The sequence below is a fragment of the Chiloscyllium punctatum genome, chromosome 30 (assembly GCF_047496795.1).
Source record: "Chiloscyllium punctatum isolate Juve2018m chromosome 30, sChiPun1.3, whole genome shotgun sequence".
NCBI lineage: Eukaryota > Metazoa > Chordata > Chondrichthyes > Orectolobiformes > Hemiscylliidae > Chiloscyllium > Chiloscyllium punctatum.
Window position 1 is genome coordinate 29,600,738 of NC_092768.1, and position 6,406 is coordinate 29,607,143.

The following is a 6,406-nucleotide window of genomic DNA, read 5'->3' on the forward strand; positions in this document are numbered from 1 at the left end:
GGACACTCATTCAAATCCACATTTCTGACCAATGTTTGCCCTGTCTGCCTTAGTTAACGTCTTCCTGTGTTAAAAAGAACAAAGAACAAAGAAACTTTACAGCCCAGGAACAGGCCCTTCGGCCCTCCAAGCCTGAGCTGATCCAAATCTACTGTCTATGCCGATCACCCAATCCCTGATCATCTGTATCCCTCTGTTCCCCACCTCCTCATCCATCTGTCCAGACACACCTTAGATGAATCTACCGTGCCTGCCTCTACCACCTCTGCTGGCAACGTGTTCCAAATGCCCACCACCCTCTGTGTGAAGTACTTGCTGCTTGTATCGTCCTTAAACTTTTCACCTCTCACCTTGAACTCGTGACCTCTCGGTATTGAATCCCTCACCCTGGGGAAAAAGCTTATCTCAATCCATCTTGTCTATACCCTTTATGATTTTGTGGACCTCAATCAGGTTCCCCCTCGACCTCCTTTTCTCGAATGATAACAATCCGAACCTACTCAACTTCTCATCATAGCGAGCACCTTCCATCCCAGGGAACATCCTCGTTAACCTTCCCTGTGCCCTCTCCAAAGCGTCCACATCCTTTTGGTAATGTGGTGACCAGAACTGTATAGTATTCTATATGCGGTTGAACCAACATCGTGTATAATTTTAACATGACCTACCAGCTCTTATACTCAATCCCCCGCCCGATTAGATTAGATTACTTACAGATTACTTATAGTGTGGAAACAGGCCCTTCGGCCCAACAAGTCCACACTGACCCGCCGAAGCGTATACCACCCAGACCCATACTCCTACATTTACCCCTTCACCTAACACTACGGGCAATTTAGCATGGCCAATTCACCTAACCTGCACATTTTTGGACTGTGAGAGGAAACTGGAGCACCCAGAGGAAACCCACGCAGACACGGGGAGAATGTGCAAACTCCACACACAGAGAGGCACCTGAGGCGGGAATTGAACCCGGGTTTCTGGCGCTGCGAGGCAGCAGTGCTAACCACTGTGCCACCGTGCCGCCCGATGAAGGCAAAGATACCGTATGCCTTTAAATCTTTCCCCTCTCACCCAAAACTGATTGCCCCTAATTCTGGACTCCCCAACCCCAGGGAAAAGACCTTGTCTATTTACCCTAACCATGCCCCTCATGATTTTATAAACCTGTATAAGGTCACCCCTCAGCCCCCGACACTCCAGGGAAGACAGCCCCGGACTATTCAGCCTCTCCCTGTTGCTCAAATCCACCAACCCTGGCCACGTCCTTGTAAATATTTTCTGAACTCTTTCAAGTTTAACAACATCCTTCCTGTAGCTGGGAGACCATATTGAAGGCAGTTTTCCAAAAGTGGCCTAACCAATGTCCTGTACAACCTCAACATGACCTCCCAACTCTTATACTCAATGCACTGACCAATAATGGGGCGTGTGCCAAACACCTTCATCATTACCCTGTTTACCTGTGACTCCACTTTACAGGAACTATGCCCCGTGACCCGAGGTTGCTTTTTTCAGCAACACTCCCCAGGGCCCCACTATTAACTGAAAAAGTCCTGCCCTGATTTGCCTTACTAAAATGCAACAACTCATAGTCATCTAAATTAAACTCCATCTGTCTCATCTCATCAACATTCCTTGTATATTTGAGGTAACCTTCTTCACTGTCCACTATAATATCGATTTTGGTGTCATCAGCAAACTTACTAACCATATCTCCTGTATTCCCATCCACATCATTGATATAAATGATGAAAAACCATGACCTAAATGAGCGGTGGGGCAGCATCTACAGGCTGAATGGTCTACTCCTGTTGCTACCTTGTGAGGGGACCATTGTAACTGTGCAGGCAGCTGGGGTGAATATCTTCCTTAATGCTGGAAAACGGTCAGCTCCACAGACCCCAGCAGATGGATCACTGCCTCCCTCTGCTGGGGTAGCCCCTGCACTGCACATTAGGTTCGGCTGAAGTTACAACACAAAAAAAACAACGGAAATGGTCTACGTTGGTATCTATACACCGCCCAATCTGCCCCTATTTTGATTATCTCCTCTCACCCCTCAGAACATAGGGACAAGATTAGGCTATTTAGCTCACCATTTGACATAGTCATTATTGATTGAACACTATGCCCATCGCCCTTTTTTTAACTCAATACTCAAAATGCAATACAATTGCAACATTTGAAAGGCATTTGGATGGGTATATGACTAGGGAGGGTTTGGAGGGATATGGGCTAGGTGCTGGCAGGTGGGGCAAGATTGGATTGGGATATCCGTCGCCGTTTACTGTACCCCCCTCCGCCAGATCGTCCATCTGCATCAATGATACAGTTGAAGTCTCCAGCCAGAATGACCGGCCGGGACATAGCCAGCAACAGTGGAAGCTACTGCAGGAAGGCCAACCGTTTGCTCTTATCCACTGGGGTGTACACATTAATCAGTCTCAGGGGAGCATTCCTGTACATGACGTCGGCGACAAGGAGGTGCCCGCCCACCACCTCCTCAATGTCGGAGATGGTGAAGTTGCCTCCTTGCAACAGGATACCCAGGCCGGAGACGCGGCTATCGTTACACCGACCCCGACCAAACTGACGGCCCATGGGCCCACAAGCTCAACCATCTCCTGTAGCTGCTGAGGTGCGGTATCCCACACTCCAGCAGAAACAGGATGTTGGCTTTAACGTTGGCCAGGAAGGACATCGTAGAAACACATTGCGTGGCCGATTTGATGCCTACGCACATTGATGCTGGCAATTTTTATAATCTTTCTCGGCTGAACAACCTGCCTCCAATACTGTAAACTTGTATGATTAGAAGAATAAGTGGATAGAGCTGAATATAAGAGAGGATGGTATAAGACGTGTAGCATTATCTGTCCATATAGATGCCCGGTACATAGGAAGCCGGATGAATCACAGAGATGAGCGCCCTCTGCTGAATGTTCTGTTTTTTGTTTGTAAATCAGGGGAGAGCGCGAACGCAGTCCCCCACTACCACAAATTTTGCATTCGAGTATCCCGCATTTGGGGACATCGCAGGCGTCAGCACACCCGAAGGGCAATGGGATAGCCTCGTCCTGGGAGAACCTTTTTTTTTATTTCAAAAATATACTTTATTCATAAAATGATTTTATGGTCTGTACATTTGATCATGCCATACATATGTCCATATTTACAAACACAGATTCGAATTTATCCTTGTCCTTTACAATCCTGTGCATTTTTCAATCTTGTACATATACATATATTTGGCTGAGGCATCAGCAGAGCCCAAAAAAACGTCCGCATGTGCCCCCTGTTCTTCTTTCGGCAGGCCGATCTTACACGGTGGTCTTTCCCCACCGCGCCTTGGCGGCAGCTGCCCCAAGCTTCAGCGCGTCCCTCAGCACGTAGTCTTGGACCTTGGAATGTGCCAAGTCTGCAACACTCGGTCGGGGTCAACTCCTTCAGCTGGAAGATCAACAGGTTTCGGACCGCCCAGAGAGCGTCCTTCACCGAGTTGATGATCCTCCAGGCGCAGTTAATGTTCGTCTCGGTGTGAGTCCCGGGGAACAGGCCGTAGAGCACGGAGTCCCGCGTCACGGCGCTGCTCGGGACGAACCTCGACAAGCACCGCTGCATTCCTCTCCAGACTTCCTCTGCGTAGGCACATTCCAGAAGGAGGTGTGTGACAGTCTCGTCCCCCCCGCAGCCACTTCGAGGGCAGCGTGCGGTGCGGCAGAGAGTCCGGGCGTGCATAAAGGATCTCACAGGCAGAGCCCTTCTCACCACCAGCCAAGCCACGTCTTGGTGCTTGTTGGAAAGTTCTGGCGATGAGGCATTCTGCCAAATGGCTTTGACAGTCTGCTCAGGGAACCGCTCGACAGGATCCGCCCTCTCCTTTTCCCGAAGGGTCTCAAGGACGCTACGTGCTGACCACTTCCTGATGGACTTGTGGTCAAAGGTGTTTTTCCTCATAAATTTCTCCACGAAGGACAGGTGATACGGAACGGTCCAACTACTCGGAGCGTTCCGCGGCAGCGAGGCCAGGCCCATCCTTCGCAACACCGGGGACAGGTAGAACCTCAGTACGTAGTGACACTTGGTGTTTGCGTACCGGGGATCCACGCACAGCTTGATGCAGCCACACACAAAGGTGGCCATCAGGGTGAGGGTGGCATTGGGCGTGTTTTTTCCCCCATTGCACCGGTCTTTGTACATAGAGTCTCTTCGGACCCGGTCCATCTTTGATCTCCAAATGAATTGGAAGATGGCCCGGGTGACTGCGGCGGCACAGGTCCTGGGGATAGGCCAGACCTGTGCCACATATAGCAATACTGAGAGTACCTCACACCTGATGACCAGGTTTTCTCCCGCGATGGAGAGCGACCGTTGCCCCCATCTGCCTAGTTTCTGTCTCATCTTCCTGATCCGCTCCTCCCAGGTCTTGGCGCACGCCCCAGCCCCCCCGAACCAAATACCCAGCACCTTCAGGTGGTCAGTCCTGACGGTGAAGGGGATCGAGGATTGGTCGGCCCAGTTCCCGAAGAGCATGGCCTCGCTCTTGCCTCGGTTTACCTTGGCCCCCGAGGCCCGTTCGAACTGGTCGCAGATGCACACGAGTCTGTGCACGGACAGCGGATCCGAGCAGAAAACAGCGACGTCATCCATGTACAGGGAGGCCTTAACCTGCAGGCCCCCGCTGCCAGGAATAGTCACCCCTCTCAGGCTCGCATCCTTCCTGATGGATTCGGCAAATGGCTCTATGCAACACACAAACAAGGCGGGTGAGAGGGGGCAGCCCTGCCTGACTCCAGATCTTACAGGGAAGCTATCTGATTCCCACCCATTGATTGAGACTGCACTGACAATGTTGGTGTAGAGCAGTCTGATCCAATTTCCGATTCCCTCCCCAAAGCCCATTTTGGAGAGGACATCCCTCATATATGTATGCGATATCCTGTCAAAGGCTTTCTCCTGGTCCAGGCTGATGAGGCAGGTGTCCACCCCCCTGTCCTGCACGTAGGCGATCGTATCCCTGAGGAGTGCGAGACTCTCAGAGATCTTCCTGCCCGGTACAGCACAGGTTTGGTCCGGGTGGATCACTGATCCCAGAGCAGACCTGACCCGGTTGGCGATGACCTTTGACAAGATTTTGTAGTCTGCATTTAACAGTGAGATTGGTCTCCAATTTCTAATTTCCTCCCTCTCCCCCTTCTGCTTGTAGATGAGGGTGATGATGCCTTTCCTCATGGATTCACTCATGGTACCTGCCCGAAACATACTGACATACACCTCCAGCAGGTCCTGGCCGATCAAGTCCCAAAGAGTGGAATAAACCTCGACCGGTAAGCCGTCGCTTGCGGGAGTTTTATTCTTTTCGAAGGACTCGAGGGCCTTGGTCAGTTCATCCAGAGATAGCGGCTGGTCCAGCCTCTCTCGTGTTCCGTCATCTAGGACCTCCGTGATAGAGGACAGGAACGACTGGGAGGCCGCGCTGTCGGTCGGCTTCGAGTCATACAGGCTGGCGTAGAAGGATTTGCTGATCCTCATGACGTCGGCCTGAGATGACGTTACCGAGCCATCTTCTTTCTTCAGGCTGCTGAGCACGGAGCTCTCTTTGTGCACCTTCTGGAAGAAGAAACGTGAGCACGTCTCGTCCTGCTCCACCGAGCGGACCCTGGACTGGAAGATTATCCTGGAGGCCTCCGAGGCAAAGAGCGAGGCTTGCTGGCCCTTCATCTCCTTGAGGTCCTCCGTGACATCCACCCCCATCGTCTGCAGCAGGAGCAGGTTCTGCATACTTTCCTGGAGCTGGGACAGTTTTCCCCGCCTCTCTCTCGCCTCCTGGACACCTTTGAGGATAAAGAACCTCTTGATGTTCCCTTTTACCGTTTCCCACCAGTCCGCTGGAGACTCAAAGAGGGGCTTCACGGTTCTCCAAACTGCGTAATCCCTCTTGAGCTCTCCGATGTTTCCCGGGGTCAACATCTTAGTGTTCAGTTTCCACGTTCCCTTGCCCGCCCGCTGTTCGTCCTGTAGGTGACAGTCGGCCAGCAGGAGGCAGTGGTCAGAGAAGAACACCGGCTTGACGTCGGTGGATCTGACCAAGAGCGTTCGGGACACAAACAGGTAATCTATCCTTGAGCGGATAGACCTGTCTGCCCATGACCAGGTGTATCTACAGCGACAGATTTTTAAAAATTTCAATCTTTAAATTTTATAATCTTTCTCGGCTAAACAACCTGCCTCCAATACTGTAAACTTGTATGATTAGAAGAATAAGTGGATAGAGCTGAATATAAGAGAGGATGGTGTAAGACGTGCAGTATATCTGTCCATATAGATGCGTGGTACATTGGAAGCCGTATGAAGCACAGAGATGAGCGCCATCTGCTGAATATTCTGTTTTTTGTTTGTAAAT

General features: G+C 51.1%; 1 non-coding gene across 1 annotated transcript; it reads right to left on the minus strand.

The window, feature by feature from the left end:
* Positions 1-2,966: 2,966 nt before the first annotated feature.
* Positions 2,967-3,133, minus strand: LOC140455830 (U1 spliceosomal RNA). Its single transcript, XR_011953063.1, has one exon. It is a non-coding gene; the product is annotated as a U1 spliceosomal RNA (small nuclear RNA).
* Positions 3,134-6,406: the final 3,273 nt, after the last annotated feature.